At 43.4% G+C, this 17,885-nt stretch overlaps 1 protein-coding gene across 4 annotated transcripts in view; it reads left to right on the top strand.

Annotated features, from left to right (window-relative positions):
- Window positions 1-1,354: 1,354 nt before the first annotated feature.
- The window catches only part of ARHGEF28 (Rho guanine nucleotide exchange factor 28), a 317,878-nt gene continuing 301,347 nt past the window's right edge, over window positions 1,355-17,885 (top strand). For 2 of the 4 annotated variants that reach the window (XM_059418063.1, XM_059418062.1), the window contains exon 1: window positions 2,762-2,890. The gene's annotated coding sequence lies outside the window, so the exon portion shown is untranslated. Of the gene's footprint in view, window positions 2,059-2,737; window positions 2,891-17,885 lie in introns of those variants that run through there. The other 2 variants (XM_059418064.1, XM_059418061.1) reach the window with 2 other exon arrangements.

Genomic DNA, 17,885 nt, shown 5'->3' on the forward strand with positions numbered 1-17,885 from the left:
AAAGGCAGACACTTAAGGGACTGAGCCACCCCGGTGCCCCATAAATGAAATCTTAAAAAAAAACAAACTCCAGAGCTAGAGTCTCCATACTTGCTCTGGAGTTTTTTTTTTTTAATTAATATTAATAAGAATAACAAAAATAATAAAATAAAAATAAAATATAATAAAAATAAAATAATATAAATAATAATAAGATAAAAAATAAAAAATAAAAATAAATACAATAAAAATAATAAAATAAAAAATAATAAAAGTATCAATATTAAATATTCCATATGGGCCCTGTGTTAAGAGTGGAGATGATGAGGATAAAAAATAGTCTTTGTTCTTGAGATGACAAGAGAGGATAAGAACCTCTAACAGTCTAACATATGACAGTGACTATAATCACATGCTCAACTGTGGTACGGTCATTAATCTCTGTCCAAGTTCAGAGGCTGGCAGAAACCAGGACAATAAAGAAAGGGTTTATGGAGGAGGTCTGTCTGAGGTGTCTAAGGATGAATGGAGACTGAATATAGGAAAGACAGAACTGAACTGGGAAGGATGGTGGCATCATACTTACCAGGAAGTGAGAATTTTCCTAGCTGAATTACCAACCTGGTTTCTTGTTGGGTGAACGTCCCCTGTCTGGGTACTGACAATCCATTGTCTTTGAATTCTAACCAAATGTAGTCCTGGCCAACTTAAGTGCTCAGTGTCCAGAGTAACCTGTATCTGGAGTAGCAGAATCAGAGAGATGCAAAGGGTTATTTACACACCTGATACCTACCTGCCTCATATATTCACAGGCTTCTTTTAAGGTTGCTAGAGTACACTTTGCTTAATATTTGAACCTAGAGAAGTTGAAAGCCAAGTACTTATTTAAATATTGATCAAGCTCGGTGCTCTAGAGAAGGCAAGAAAACTACAGATAGCATGATTATACATCCTTAGTTAGAAAAGATTCCACAATTACTAGTTTTGCTTGTTTCTTTTTAGTGTGCAAGAGAGTTTTAGGTAATTTCTTATAATTCTTGTTCCTCCTCCCACATTTTCTCCCTTTTTTCTTGATATATATCTGACCTAATTAATGAAAAAAAAGGGAGGAAGGAGAAAGAAAAAAAATATACAATAATTCCACACTAGTGATGTGTGGAATTATTGTATACTAAAAACAAGGGCCATTAACAGGTTGATGTTTTTGCTTACCAGAAATTGGGACCCATTTTGGTTTGGTGGGTTGATTTGATTAGTCTCCAGTAGACATTTTATGGTTGGAATTTTTTTGTTTGTTTGTTTTTAAATTTTTATTTATTTATTTGACAGAGATCACAAGTAGGCAGAGAGGCAGGCAGAGAGAGAGAGAGAGAGGAGGAAGCAGGCTCTCTGCTTGAGCAGAGAGCCCAATGCGGGGCTCGATCCCAGGACCCTGAGATCATGACCTGAGCTGAGGGCAGAGGCTTTAACCCACTGAGCCACTCAGGCGCCCCTGTTTGTTTGTTTTTGAAAAGAATATTATTGTTTTAATCTTGAGTATCTTGAAGTCTTGCCATGGGCAGGATCTTTTTTTTTTTTTTTAATTTTTTATTAAAGGCAGTGCCCGAGGCCAAGTCTAGGGTTCATCCCCTTGCGAAATAGAAGCGACAAGGACTGCAGCTTGGGGTAGGAGTGCGGTCCGGTTTGGGGCGCCCAATTATGAAGGCAGAATGCCAGACCTTTGCCTTGGAACAGGGCTAAGCACTTCGGAGGCGGACCGGTGTTGTTTCGCTATCTTCCTCAGGAGCTCTACCAGCGAAGTGGGTGCGACAAGGTGAGGCTGAGAAGCGGCAGAGGTGTTGCAGAAGGCCGGGTAGGCATGCTCCTTTCTGGCTGGTGGTCTCAGTGGCCAGCTTCGTGGAGCTAAATCCCTGTGCGGGTCCTGTGGAAAAACAGAGACTCAGGGTACTCTCGAGAAAAGTCATTTTGGTAATTTCGCCTTTCAAGGTGGTCTGCAGTCTGTGTTTTGAAGGCCTGGCTGACGGAGAAGCTTCTCTGCTTGGGGTTACCATCAGTGGAACCGGAAAAGCGCACTGGATGGTAAGGGAGTCCCTCCTACGCTGTTTTTCCTTGTAAAAACAGGTTAGGATTTTCCTGAAAATTTCTTCAGTTATGAGGACTTGTAGGGGGAGCTACTTGCATGCACAAGCCCGAAGAGAATGAGGGTCCCACGGCTCTGGCACAGAGGGCCGGGAACCTCGAGCATCAAGAGGGCGTCTTATTTGTCAGTCACCCTTGGGCCACGTTCTGTCACCGGTGTGGTGGCTTTTAGTTGCGAACAGGCTCAGCATGGCCAACTCCTTTCAGAAAGGGGCAGGCCACCGCTTCCTCAGACGGCGCCAAGGCGAGGCCCATGGGGGCCTGGGGAACGCAGGCGCCGCAACCGGGACAAGACCTCGCCCTCCTCGGGCCCCGTAGGGCCGCGCGGGTCTCCGCCCGTCTCTGAGCCCCGGGACGGGGAGCAAGGGCAGCCGAGGCGCGCCGGGAGGGGGCTGGCGGAGGCAGCGCGGTCGGGCCGCTTCAGGTTTCGTCCTGAAGCCGGTGGCGGGCGCGGCGGCGGGCGGGCCTGGCCATGTGATGCCGCGGCCGGGAGGTGAGCAGGCGGGGATCCAGTGGCAGCCGGCAGGCGCGGCGGGAGCGGGGGCGGCCCGAGCTGCGGGCGCAGCGGGCCGGCTCCGGGAGCGCGCCCGCGGCTCCGCCCCCTCCGCGTTGGCCCCAGCCTTGCGGCCGCCGGGCGTTGGCAGCCTCGGCGAGAGCCTTCCCGGCCCTGGGCGGCGGCGGCGGACCTGGGCGCGTTCCAGACGCCCTCGGGCAGGGCGCGGGGCGCAGCGCCTCGCTGGGGTTCCGGAGGCTGTGGGGGCCCTAGCTCCAGGTAGGTGCTCTTCAGGGTTCCATCCCCCGCGTCTCTCTGTAGCTCAGGGCAGAAAAGTTTGTTCCCTTCGCCTGAGTTCTCTGTCCCAGAAATACTCTCTCCAGGGTACTGGGGGACGCGAGGGACAGCTGAGGTGGACAGGTGGGTGCTGCTGTGGCTTCAGTGGCGAGAGGGATGGCCGCCGCCTCCGGGTCCCTCGGGGACAGCAACAAGTGCCAAGGGTTGCACAGTCCAGCGCGGCGGCGGCGGCAGCTGCGGAGCGTGGGGTCGCTCGCGTTGCGCGGCCGGGAGCGCACAGAGAAGGCGGCGGTCCCTCTCCTTGCAGCCCCCGCCGACTCCGCTATACAGGGTCCCGGGATGGGCGGGTGGAGGGAAAATTCCCCCAAAGAAATGCACCCTTGCAGTGGAGAAGAGGGTGTCTCGAAAGCTGGTTCCCCATTGGTGTCTCGCCTCTGGCGTGAGGGTTCTAGGTGGGGCTGGGGCCCCCCAGAGAGCAGACCGAGCTCATGGTACCCGCGCTATCCCTTCTTTTCTGTGGAGATATTTGCTCGTGTTTTCAAAGGAATCTGTAGTTACTTGATTAGGAGGAGGCAGTCGGCATTCCGTCGGATCTTACTCTTAGGGATTCATTTGCCCTTTGAATACCTGGGATGTGGGTGAAAGGTACCCTAACCTTCTCGTGCTAAAAGTTTCCTTAGGGGTCATGATGATGGCCTTGTGCTCGGCCAAGGAGGCATCCTTTTCTGTCGAGGCTGTGTGGAAGCTGGGTGCTGAGACCGCCTTGGAAACCTAGCTCTGGTTTCCCAGACGCCAATTAGATTTCCAGGAGAGAATCCATCTGCCTCCCGAGGCACCCACAGCGTCCCCCTATTGGTTACAGCGGGGTGGGTCGAGGAAAGGCAGCAACATCTGTGTTTGCGCAGCTTCCTCTCTTTGACCCCTGCCTGGGTCTGGACAAATCCCTGCAGACCCGGAATTACAGAGGTTTACCACCAGACCCGCGGCAACTGGGTAAGAAAGGAAAAAACAAAAAACCAAATCTTAAACAAAACAAGGACAATAACCAAAAGCTCTCATCTTTTATGGTCCCAGGGGGGTCTTTCGTTTTCTGAAGCGATGTCATCCTGTGTTCTTAGGCCCTGAAGCTGTCAGGGAAAGCGAAATCCTGTTTCCACAGCAAAAACAGAGACCTGTCTTACTAGGTTTTGTAGGTTGTCCGTTGCACATGACAGTCCAAGTACCGTGATATCCCGCAAGGTTTCTAGATATATTTTGGGTTTTACATATATTCTTAAAACATCTTTGTATTTGCCTCCTCTTCATTCACGGCAGAGCTAACTCCTTTGGAGTATTTGGAGGATAAGAAATGAGTACTGCAAAAACCCTTGAAATTTCTTTCTACAACGTAGTATTTCAATACTATGAACACTGCAGTGAACTTTTTGTGGGATTATTATGCTCATTTAACTTTGATTAAATAGGAATTTGGATCACCTCAGACCTCAAGTTTAGTGGTTAGGGAAACTGAGGCACGCAGGTAGCTGCTGGGTATGTGACTGGAATGTCCTGGCTCATATTAGAACGGAGAACAGAGAATTAGTGTTTGTTCTGCTTTGGACTGCTTTCTTCCTTGTAACAACCATATAACCTGGCCAACCAAGAACAGGTTATGTAACAGGTGTCATTAGACTTCCCTTTGAAGCACCTGTCCTGCCTTTAAGTTTAGAAACACTTAAAAGAGGAAAATGGTGAATAAGGCTCGATGAAATTTCATCAGGGGCCTCATGTGGGGTTCACATTTTTTTTTTTTTTTAAATCATGTGAGTACTGCAGAAGAATTTAGAATATTTTCTCATTGTACTTTTCTGAGAAAGTTCTGTGGTGGCTCAGACAAATTAGGCAGAAATTGCAGGTGAGTTCTGATACATGGCCTTTACTATATGCTATATGGGAAAGGGAAAAGTACTCTAAATGGGTATTAAAACTGGAATACGGGTGCCTGGGTCGTTTAGTCAGTTGAGTGTCTGCCTTTGGCTCAGGTCATGTTCCTGGGATCCTGTGATTGAGCTCTCTGCTCATGGGGAGCTTGCTTCTCCCTCTCTCAGCTCAGTGCTCTCAGCTCAGTGCTCTCTCTCACTCTCTGTCAAATGAATAAATAAAATCTAAAAGATAGGCAGAGCTGCAGGCAGAGGGAGAGGGAGAAACAGGTCCCTCACTGAGCAGAGAGCACGATGTGGGGCTTGATCCTTGGACTCTGGGGTCATGACCTGAGCTGAAGGCAGATGCTTAACCAACTGAACCACCCAAATGTACCAATAAATAAAATCTTAAAAAAAAACCCAAACCCTGGAATACAATACTTATATAAGTCATTGTGTTCAAAAGTAAATACTCTGTTGGTACTTAAGCTCTAACGTAAAGTCTGGTCAGAGTTTATGACGAGTAGACTCCGCAGAAAAATGGATGCTATAAATATTGGAAAACCTTTTATGATTGGGGCTTGGCTACCATGGTACTGCCAAATAACTCTGGTAGAGGATGGTAGAACCCAAATTACTGTCCAGCTCCTAGGCTGACTAATTTTATTATGCTTTAATTTACTGATAAGCTAGGATCTAATTGCTTGTAGGTTTTATCTAATAACATTTGTACTTAGATTGCTTTAGCCGAACAGAGAAGCTATAGGATAATTCTTTCATGTGACTTTGATACAAAGAGATGGATCAGGTTGGGTAATTGCTATTTTGGGTTCTAAATTTCTGTTGATTTCAGATCTGAGGCATTACTTTTTCTGATTTTAGAGTTTTTAGGATCTGTTGCATTTTCTTTTTTTTAAGATTTATTTATTTGAAAGGGAGTAATGCACATGAGCTCACTGTTGTTGGGGGTGGAGGGTAGTGTAGAAGGAGATGGGGACACAGAATCCTAAGCAGATTCCCTATTGAGTGCAGAACCCTTGCAGGACTTGATCCCAGGACCCTGAGATCATGACCTGAGCCAAAATCAAGAGTCGGAGGCTTAACTGACTGAGCCACCATCTGAGCACCATCTGTTACATTTTGACTGGGCTTTTGCACACTTGACACTAAGACATGTGACTGGTAAAATGCCAGTACCTTTATATGATAGAGCATCTTAATCAACTGTAATTTTTTCCTTAATTTGATCTTGGCACAGTAGTAATTTGCTTATTTTTGCCATTACTGCCATTACTGTTCCTGGACTACTTCTCCTGGATAACCAAGGTAATGAGATTTGACATGATTTTTTAAATGAGGGAAAGCAAAAACGTCATGTAATTGAATATTGGGCATTTGTTCCAGCGATCTTCATTTTGAACCCTTATGTCAAATGGGTTTTTATTCTTCAGAGGTGAAATTTTCCTTAAATTTTCCCTCAATCTGAAGTTTTACTTGTGTAAGAAATTACTGTGAAAGTAGTTTCTTGAAAAACAAACCTTGTATGTGTGAGTGAAGCCCAGCAGAGGTGGAGATGGGCCATGACATGTTTGCTTTTCTTGGTATCATGTCCTGAAGAGACCCTCTAAACCAGCCTATTTCACGTGGCAGATTTTGAGAGGTGTGCCCATGACCATTTTACTTCAAATGCACTTAAAATGTTAACTAACTGTTGAAATATACAGACCTTCCCTTACTATGTTAATCAAGAGATAAATTGCCTGTTAATGAAGTCATGGTTTAGCTCCCAGTTTCACTGGCAAACACAAGTTACCATGCCTTTTGTGGCTTAAAGCCTGTTCCTTTTCTTCCATTGCTTTACAACTTAAAGAAATTCTTTTAAAAGTGTAACAAAGTGAATCACAGTGGGGACCCTGGAGCCATACTGTCGGACAGCGCCAGCTCTGTCCTGGCTGTGTGACCTCTCTCTACCTGTGGTTTTCCTTTGGTGCGATGGGGATAGTCATTAGAACCTGACCGATTGGGTTATTTTGAAGATTCAGTGAGTTCGTTTACAGAGAGCCTCTAGAAGTGCCGGACAGAAAGTAAGTTGTAGAAAATGTTGGTGGTTATGTTTATAACAAACGGAAAATAGGCAATTAGAGTTTTAGCTTTAGCAGGTTTTTCTGGTTTTAGAAGGCAATGGGAGGTCAGTAGAAAAAGAACACTAGACTGGGAGTCAAGTGATCTCCCAACAGTGTGACCCTGGACAAGTGTGACCCCTCTTGGGGTCTCCATTTCCTCCTCTGGTAAAGCAGATTAGACTGGATAGTCTCTAAGGCCCACCAATCCTTATATTGTAAACTAATGAAGTTTGGAAGGTGGGCATTTGTCAACTCAGCCTTTTTATCTTGGGCAACACTGCCAGGAAGGTCCTGTCCACAGAGTTGGTACAGTACTTGCAGTGGCCGCTGAGCATTTTGTTGGGATTATGGACTATTAAGACCATTAACCTACCTCAACTTGCTCACCAGCTAGTCATCAGGTTGAAATGACTGAGCTATCTTTCTGGACTTAGTCCAGAAAGATTTCACACATGAGAGTCTAGATCTCATGCATGCAGGTCGTAGGTTACCCTGCTCCCTGTATTCTGAGGCGCTCCCCTTGTTTAAAAGGGGTGGTGTAGTCCTAGGAAGCCAAGAGGCAAGCTGGCTGGTGTTTTCTGAATTTCACAATAAAAATTCTGTGCCTGATTGTGTACCTCACCATTAGCCTTAACAGAGACACTGACCAGACGGACTTGCAACAGAGGAGGTTCTAAGAACTTAAAAGTATTGGTGAAAATCAAGAGGTTTCCATTGGGGCAAATTTCTGTCTTATGTGGCCCCTTCCCATTGTTTGTTTGCATTATCTTCTGGTTTTTGTCTTTTTCCCTTCTTTGTCCAGCCTCCTGGTGCTGTGTGATAGGTATTGGTTTGAAATGGTGTGAGGTGCTCAGTGATTGAAGTTATGGGCTCCTCACTTTGAGATCCAACCCAGGATTCCAAGTGTGATGGTTTGGTGGTATCATCTGGATTTAGAATCTCCGATGGGCCTGGCCTTTTTGAAAAAGGTCATATGACTGGGCTTGCTAACTACTTCTGGAAGCTTGAGATGTTTCTGGCATTCTACATTTGAAAGTAATCTGGAAAGAGTAACATTTGGTTTTTCTCATGGACCACTTTGTCCCTATGGGCATGTCACCTGTCCTTGTGAACCCTCTGCTTAACTACAAATAATAACTACCTATGGACTAGGCTGTATACTTGCTAACCTCTGTGACCTCATGTTTGGTCTCTCTTCCTTTCTACCTAAAATCTATTGCAGTCTTCAAAGCAAGATCAAGCATGCTTCTGAAACCTTTGACCAACTTTCCCTTCTGAACTCATTAATATATTGCTGGTCCCTCTGATTCATCATTGATCACCTGCCTCCGCTTTCATTATGCGTTCCTGTGTGTTAGTCTTGACTTTCCAGCTTAGCCGTAAGCTCACTGAAAGCAGGAACCCTGACTCAGGCTACTGCGTAGGGTGCTTAGATTAGAATATGCACATGTTTGTTGATAATTTTGTGGTCATGTCAACAAGTCCTTTTAATTCACAGCAAAGGCTAATGGCAGTGTTTCCTGTGTAGTGGGTGTGGGTTTCATTGGAAGATGTTGGTTTGCAGGAGAAGAAAGGTAAAGGTTGCCCAGGAGGTTAGATGACTAGTCCTTCTCAGATGTAAATGGGCAGTTCCACAGGCAATGTTAGAAATTGTATGCTCAGTCTGGGAAAATGAATGCAGTTCTTGACTAGAGTTAGAGCTTTAGGATTGAGAGAAAGCTGAAAGTTTTCTTTTAGTTTCTAGCAGATGCTCAGTCCCCTTGTGTAGCATACTTATGAATATTTGACCACTTGAATACGGCTCTTGAATACGTGGAGTGATGGGGAGCTAATACCATAAAGATACCCCGACTTATCTTTTTCCCCTCTCAACTTGATTGATAAATATAAACGTATATATTTAGAGTGTCCACTGTGATGATTTGATACATATGTTGGGGAATGAGTATCAAGATCAAGAGAGTAAATCATTATGTCATCCAGTTAAGTTCTTTGAGTATGTGGTGTGAATGTTTAAGATTGACTCTCAGTAACTTGAAAGTATGCAATACTGTATTAACTATAGTTACCATGTGGGATATTAGATCCTCAGAACTTACTGTTATAGGTCAAAAGGTATAAAATTTGAGTTCCATCTTTAAGTTTCCTCATTTCTGCCAGCCCCTGACCACCACCACCCTTCCACTGTTACTAGGAAATTAGGTTTGTGTGTTTTTTAAAAAAATACTTATTTATTTGACAGAGAGACACAGTAACAGAGAGAGAGAGAGAGAGAGAGAGAGAGAGCGAGCCAAGTGCTCAAGCAGGAGGAGTGGGAGAGGGAGAAGCAGGCTTCCTGGCAAGCATGGAGCCCAGTGAGGGGCTGGATTCCAGGACTCTGGGTTCATGACCTGAGCCAAAGGCAGATGCTTAAAAACTGAGCCACCCAAGCACCCTGTGTTTTTTTTTTTTTTTTTTTTTTAAAGATTTTACTTGTTTGAGAAAGAGAGGCTGCGAGCAGGGGGAGGGGCAAAAGAGAGGGAAAAGCAGACTCTCCCGCTGAACATGGAGCCTGATGTGAGTCTCGATCAGAGGGCCCTGAGATCATGATCTGAATTGAGGGCAGATGATTAATGACTGAGCCACCCAGGTGCCCTTCATTGTAGTTTTGACTTGCCTTTCCCTGCTAAGTGATGTTGAGCACCATTTCATGTACTTATTGGCTATTTGTGTATCTTCAGAAAATGTCTATTCAGATCTTTTGAACATTAAAAAAAAAAGATTTTATTGATGTGGGGGACACCTGGGTGTCTCAGTTGGTTAAGCGTCTGCCTTCAGCCCATGTCCTGATCCTGGGGTCCTGGGACTGAGCCCCACATTGGACTCCCTGTTCAGCAGGAAGCCTGCCTCTCCTTCTGCCTCTCCCTCCAGTTGTGCGAGCTCTCTCTCAAATAAATAAAATCTCTCTCTCTCTCTCTTTTTTTTTTTTTTTTTTAAAGATTTTATGTATTTATTTATTTGTCAGAGAGAGAGAGAGAGAGAGAGGAGGCAGGCAGAGGGAGAAGCAGGCTTTCTGCTGAGCAGGGAGCCCAGTGTGGGGCTCAGTTGCAGGTCCCTGGGATCAGGACATAAGACTGAGCCACCCAGGTGTCCTGGGATGTTCTGTCATTCTATAGGGTTTTTTTCCTGTGCAAAAACTTTTGGGTTTGACAGATATCCTTTTTTTTTTCCTTTTTTTTTGCTTTTGTGGCTCTTGTTTTGGTGTCTTATCCAAAAATCTTCACCAAGGCTGATGTAGATAGGGGGAAACAAAGGCATAAGGAAACACAGATAAAATTAAATGTCCATATAACCTGCAGCCCATTGACAAATACTTAAGGCAGGTGGAGTATAATGTTTCTCCAGGAACCTCCTAACTGTCTTAATGTTAACGCCTTCCAAGACAGAAAAAGCAATCTTAGTTTGACAATAGCAAGGCCTCGCACATCCTCGAGTCCTCTTTAGCATATGAAAATCCTCTGGAACTTCCCTTATCTTCCCTCCATCCCAGAGTGTATAATCAGTTGCTCCACTTAATCCTGGGGCAGTGGGCAGCAGCTCTTTTTTTCTTAAACTCTTATTTGTTTGAAAGACAGAGAAGAGAACACAAGGGGTGGTATGTTGGGGAGAAGGAGGCTCCTGAAGCGGTGGGGCTGGATCCCATGACCATGGCTTCATGACCAGAGCTAAAGGCAGACTCTGAACCCTCTGAGCCACCCAGGTGCCCTGGCAGTACCTCCTTCTGCCCACGGGTCCTGTCCCCGTGCTTTAATAAAAGTACCATTTTGTACCAAAGGCATCTCAAGAATTCCTTCTTGGTCATCTGTACTGGATCCCACCAAATCTCACCAAAAAACATTCAAAAATGACATCAGAGAGTTAAGGAGCTGTTTCCCCTATATTTTCTTGTAGGAGCTTTATGGCTTCTTGCAACTCATTTTGAGTTAGTTTTTGTGTGTGGTTTGAGATCGTGGTCCAGTTTTTCTTTGTAGTTTGTTGGTTTCCCCAACACCGTTTATCCAAGAGACTCTCCTTTCCCCATTGTATGTTCTGGAGTCCTTTGTTGTAAACAAACTGACCTTATAAGCTTGGGTTTTTTCCTGGGATCCCTGTGCGATTGATCTACATGTCTTTTTGTACCGATACTATACTATTTGAGTGACTCTAGCTTTTTTTATTTAAAGATTTTATTTTAAAATAATCTCTGGCTCAGTTGTACAAACCCCAGATCAACAGTTGCACACTTTACTCACTGAGGCAGACAGGCGCCCCTGAATGACTACAGTTCTGTAATGTAGTGAGTGTTCAAGAGTGTGACCCCTCCAGCATTGTGGTTCTAAGATTGCTTTGGCTATCAGGGTCTTTGTGGTTTCATACAAACTTCAGAATAGTTTTTTCTTTGCTTTGCCTTTTTTTTTTTTTTTTTTAATTAAAAAAATTTTTTTGAGAAATGCTATTGGAATTTTGAGGGGGATTACGTTGACTCCATGGATGGCTCTGGGTAGTGTGGACATTACCAGTATATTGACAACATTAATTCTTCAGCTCTGTGAACAAGGACATCATATTTGTTTTAATTTTTTTGTCAAAGTCTTACAATTTTTGAAATATAGATATTTCACTTTCTCATTGAGATTATTCCTATATGTTTTTTTTGGTGCTATTGTATATGGGATTTTTTTTTCTTCCGGTAATTAGTTTTTAGTGTATAGAAATGCAACAGGCTGTATTTTGTACTCTACAAATTTACTGAACTTAAACAGCTTTTGTATTTTGTTTTTTGTTTATTGTTTTTCATGAGTTTTTTTCATATAGTCCTTTAGGATTTTCTTTTTTTTTTTTCTTTTTCTTTCTTTCTTTCTTTGACACACAGAGATCCCAAGTTGGCAGAGAGGCAGGCAGAGACAGGGCAGAAAGCAGGCTCCCTGCTGAGCAGAGAGCCTGATGTGGGGCTCGATCCCAGGACCCTGGGATCATGACCTGAGCCGAAGGCAGAGGCTTTTTAATCCACTGAGCCACTCAGGCGCCCTGTCCTTTAGGATTTTCTATAACAAGATTGTGACATTTACTATTTTACTTCATCCTTTTTATTTGAGTGCCTTTTTTTCCTCTTGCCTAACTGTTGTAGATAGGATTTTCAGTACTTACGTTAGGAGTGAAAATCATGGGCATCCTTGGTTTGTTCTTGATTTTGAAGGGGAAAGTTTTCAACATTTTACTGTTGAGTATGGTGTTAGCTATGGGTTTGTTATATATATATTGCTTTTATTATGTTGAGGTGTATGTTCCTTCTGTATCCAGGTTGTTGAGAGTTTTTATGAAAGTTTGCTGAATTTTATCAAATGCTTTCTTTGAATCTTTTGAGACAGGTTTTCTTCTATTAATGTATCATAGTTATTGATGTTTTAAATGTGTTTATCAATATTTATAGAAATAGTGTTTTTTTTTTAAAGATTTTATTTATTTATTTAACGGAGATGGATCGCAAGAAGAGACAGGCAGAGAGAGAGAGAGGGAGAGGGAGAGGAGGAAGCAGGCTCCCTGCTAAGCAGAGAGCGTGATGCAGGACTTAATCCTAGGACACTGGGAACATCAACTGAGCCAAAGGCAGAGGCTTTAACCCACTGAGCCACCCAGGTGGTCCGAAATAGTGCTTTTCTTAGAAATTCTTAGAAGTGGTTTGCTGGGGCACCTGGGTGGCATCTGCTTTCAGCTTTCAGCTCAGGTCATGGTCCTGGGGTCCTGGGATAGAGCCCCACATCAGGCTCCCTGCTCAGTGGGTAGTCTGTTTCTCCCTCTCTGGTCCACCCGCCCCCATGCTTTCTTAAATAAACAAATAAAAAAAAAATTAAAAAAAAAGTGGTTTTGCTGCATCCCATAAGTTTTAATACGATCTATTAATAATGTTTCTCAAAATATTTTATTTCCCTTTTCATTTCTTTGACCTACCGGTTGTTCAGAAGTGTGTTATAATTTATATTTATTGTGATTTTTCTCTCCCCACCTCCAACTTTCTTCCTTTTAACTGATACCTAGCTTTGTACCTGTGTTTGGGTATGATACTTGATATTTCATTGTCTTATATTTGTTAGGACAGGTTTTCTTTTTTAAATGTTCTATTCTGCTGTTGAATGGAATGTTTGTATATGTAGGTCCATTGACCTGCAGTGTACTTCAAGTTCGCTATTTACTTATTGATTTTTCTGTCTGGATGATCTATCCATTGTTGGAAATGGGTTATTGAAGTACCTGGTGTTACTGCTTTGCTGTCTATTTCTGCCTTCAGATCTGTTAATTTAATATTTAGTTTTTTAATATTTAGGTTTGTGCCTGGGTGGCTCAGTTGGTTAAGCGACTGCTTTCAGCTCGGGTCATGGTTTTGGAGTCCCAGGATCAAGTCCTGCATCAGGTTCCCTGCTCAGCAGGGAGTCTGCTTCTCCCTTCTCCCCTCTCATGCTCTCTCTCTGTCTCTCTGTCAAATAAATAAATAAAATATTTTAAATATTAAAAATAAAAATATTTAGGTTTTCTAAAGTAGGTACACTATAATAGTTAAATTGTCTTGATGAATAGACCTCTCTCATTGTATAATGACCTCATTTGCCGCTCGTTATAACTTTTGCCTTAAACTTTGTGTATTAAGTATAGTGATCCATGTTCTCTTCTAATTTCCATTTGTGTGGAGTATTTTTCTATCCTTGCCCTCTTAGTCTATGAGTGTTCTTAAAGGTTAGTGAATCTTTCAGGCAGCTATAGTTGGGTTTTGTTTTTTTGGACGGGGGAGGGGGGGTGAGGGTCCATCAGCTTCTTTGTCTATTAGTTAAAACCATTTTCATTTAGCATGATGTAATGTCCTTATTTCAATGTGATGTCCTTTTTCTATGTAATGTAAAGTCCCTATTGACTTTCACTTAATTGCTTTGTGATTATTTTGTAGATCCTTTTTTTCCCTTCCTCTCATGTTGTCCTTCTAGGTGAATTAATGAAACTTTCTGGGGTTCTCCTACTGACCTTTACCCTGCATGGTGAAATCCCTTTGGGGGATTGTTTTTGGTACCAAGTTACTGTGAACTGGCAGAGTGGAATGACTCAGGTAGGGTGTTTCCTGTGTTCCTGCTATGTGACCAGCCTCCATTTTTTTTTTTTTTTTTTTTTTTAGCTTCATAAAGTGTATGTATGTATGTGTGTATTTTTAATGGTTTTTAATTGAGAGAAAGAGAGAGAGAGCATAAGCTGGGGGGAGGAACAGAGGGAGAGGAAGAAGCACACTCCCCACCAGCAGGGAGCCCTATGCAGGGCTTGATCCCAGGACCCTGAGATCATGACCTGAGCCTAAGGCAGACGCTTAACTGACTGAGCTACAAAGGCCTGCCTATCTCCATAATATTTCTGTTGCTTTTCATTGTAGTGCAGAACTTTGCTAGAGCTATTTTTATTGGTTTGTAGTTGTTTGATGTTTCATTGTTGGGGGGATGAATGTTGGGACCGACATTTTAGTTCTCTATTCTGCTGATATCATGCCTCACCGCTCCTCCCCCCCGAGAGGTGTATCTTTGGAAAGGTTAAGGTATTACACTTAATAAGGAGGAGAATTGTTTTTATCATAGTTTGCCGATGAGAGGCCATTCTGAACAATTTACTTTCATGAGAGCCCCTTAGATTGATTGATTGCTTTTTAAAGAGTATTTATTTATTTGTCAGAGAGAGCACACAAGCAGGGAGAGGGACAGGCAGAGGGAAAAACAGGCTCTCTGCTGAACAAGGAGCCTGGTGTAGGACTTGATCCCAGAACCCTGGGATAATGACCTGAGCCTAAGGCAGATGCTTAACTGACAGAGCCACTCAGGCGCCCATTTTGCCCCTTATATTTAAAAAACCTTACATATCCTGCCTTTAAGTCTTCTTCTTCTTTTTTAAGATTTTATTTTTTTATTTGACAGAGATCACAAGTAGGCAGAGATGCAGGCAGAGAGAGAGAGGGGAAGCAGGCTCCCTGCTGAACAGAGAGCCCAATGCAGGGCTCAATCCCAGGACCCTGGGATCCTGATCCGAGCCAAAGGCAGAGGCTCAACCCGCTGAGCCACCCAGGCACCCCTAAGTCTTAATTTGGAAAAGAAAACATTTTCATCTTTTGTTAAGTGACAGGATTTTGAATCCTCTCACTACCCCTGGATACTGAACATATTCTACTTTGCTGTATTCTTAAAGTGTAGTCCTCTCAGATGGTGTGGGACAGCACAGAGCATGGTAGAACCATTCGAACTCTTGCTTAATACCCCCCCCCCCAACCTTCTACCTTCTAGGAAAGCAGTAGAGCCTCAGGGTTAGCGTGATAGCTGCAAATGAACTTGAGGAGTCTCAGGGTTCTGTTACTTCCTACCTTGTACTGGATAAATCACCTAACCTTTAGCCGACCTTTTTAGCTCTTTTTCTCATAGCATTGTTAGATGGATTCCATAAGATAGTCTGTGGGAAGTGCGTAGCACAGAACCAGGAATAGAATAATTACTCAAGTGAAGGCATTTGAATTATGGTACTTCTAAGTAGTATTAATGACTCTTGATGGTCAGTCATCTAAAAAATTACCAAGTTTGATTATTTAAAATTTTTTTATTTTTTTATTTTTTTATTTATTTTTTTTTTTAAAGATTTTATTTATTTATTTGACAGAGAGAAATCACAAGTAGATGGAGAGGCAGGCAGAGAGAGAGAGGAAAGCAGGCTCTCTGCTGAGCAGAGAGCCCGATGCGGGACTCGATCCCAGGACTCTGAGATCATGACCTGAGCCGAAGGCAGCGGCTTAACCCACTGAGCCACCCAGGCGCCCCTAAAATTTTTTTAAACACATGCTGCACTGAGCCCCATCTCTTCTTTTACAGACCTTTATAGTGGGTTTTTTAGTCCTAGGACTGGAACTGAGTTTCTCAGATTTATCTTCCTGCCTTTAGTCTTTTGCTGTAACTTTTCCAAGTATTAGATTGTTAAACTTATTCACTTCTCCTTTTAGTTTCAAGTTTTGCACAGGTCTGATAGGCATTTCTTTAATGTTTTAATGAAAAAAATAACACTCTTATGTAGGCTAAGGTCCTAGTTCTGAAGACAAGGTAATTTGGTGCATCTGTACACATTTCTGATTGATGTTTGCCAATTTCAGATAGAGTTCAACTAATTACTCTTGTACTAGTATCAGATTTTTAATCTTCTGTCTTTTCATAAGGATCTATACAATACCCAACAAACCTGTATCTCTAGTATATGAAGTTAGCAGTTTAGTAATTACATTAAGGAATGAGGTTATATTCTCAAGTGACTTCCTCTTGAGAGAGTTGCCACTGACTCTTCCTTGGGGCCCTCAGACCTCTAGTAGTCTGCTCTAGGACCTTGTTTAGGATCAAAATGAAATTCCTTGAATCCATAGCTTATAGAATCTGCCCTTTTGAAAAATTGGAATGAATTGTGCCCGTCTCCTGTGTGAAACCTGTCCTTTTCGACAGTTCCTGATGGATTATGGTTAGGAAACTGCATAGGATTCTTCTTCGCACATCCAGAAGCCTGGAACTTAGAGCAGCTTGATCTTTCTTATGATGGGCTTTCCACCTAGAGATATTCTTTCTCCCCTTTCCAACTGGAAATCATTTTCTTCAAAGAGGAGTCAAATTTTATTTTATTTTTAAGATTTTATTTATTTATTTGACAGAGAGAGATCACAAGTAGACAGAGAGGCAGGCAGGGAGAGAGAGGGAAGCAGGCTCCCTGCAGAGCAGAGAGCCCGACGCGGGACTCTATCCTAGGATCCTGAGATCATGACCCGAGCTAAAGGCAGCGGCTCAACCCACTGAGCCACCTAGGCACCCCAAGAGGAGATGAATTTTAAACAGAGAAGAGTTCTTTTTGTCATTCAGCAGATCTATGTATCCCTTCCTCCACTGTCTGGTTTAAACGTACATTGACACCGCTATACCAACTTGACCAACTGGAGGATAGCAGTGTCTGTCTTGAAGATATAGTGTCAGTATAGTTAAGTGTAGAAGCCTGTGGAAAGAGGTGCATGCTTAACTTTTTGAAACTACACTGTGTATAAACCTTCTTTCAGCTAACATCTTTCATTAAGATAGAAGTGTTTCCAAGGGCACCTGGGTGGCTGAACAGTTTAAGCCTCTGCCTTTGGCTCAGGTTGTGATCTTGGAGTCCTGGGAGGAGTCCTGGGATTGAGCCCCGCATCCCCACAGTCCTGGGATGGAGCCCTGCATCCCCTCAACGGACTATCTGCTCAGCAGGGAGCCTGTGCTTTCCCACTCTCTCTGCCTGTCTCTCTGTCTACTTGTGATCTCTCTGTCAAATAAATAAATAAAATCTTGGGGCGCCTGGGTGGCTCAGTGGGTTAAGCCGCTGCCTTCGGCTCGGGTCATGGTCTCGGAGTCCTGGGATCGAGTCCTGCGTCGGGCTCTCTGCTCAGCAGAGAGCCTGCTTCCCTCTCTCTCTCTCTGCCTGCCTCTCCATCTACTTGTGATTTCTCTCTGTCAAATAAATAAATAAAATCTTTAAAAAAAAAATAATAAAATCTTGAAAAAAAAAAAAGTGTTTCCAAAAAAAAAAAAAAAAAGAAAAATCCTAATTTTTAAAAAATCCTTGACTTTTGCCCCCACACCCCAACTTAGGTTATTTGGGGATTTGGTTTGTTTGACATAACTCTTGACAGCATGACACTCTAATTATTTGAGGAAAAGGGGCAGGGAAGAAGGTTAAAAAAAAGCCATTCTTGGGGCGCCTGGGTGGCTCAGTGGGTTAAGCCTCTGCCTTAGGCTCAAGTCATGATCCCAGGGTCCTGGGATCAAGCCCCACATGGGGCTCTCTGTTCAGCAGGGAGCCTGCTTCCTCCTCTCTCTGCCTGCTTCTCTGCCTACTTGTGATCTCTGTCTGTCAACTAAATTAAAT

This window comes from Mustela nigripes, chromosome 12 (genome assembly GCF_022355385.1).
Source record: "Mustela nigripes isolate SB6536 chromosome 12, MUSNIG.SB6536, whole genome shotgun sequence".
Taxonomy (NCBI): domain Eukaryota; kingdom Metazoa; phylum Chordata; class Mammalia; order Carnivora; family Mustelidae; genus Mustela; species Mustela nigripes.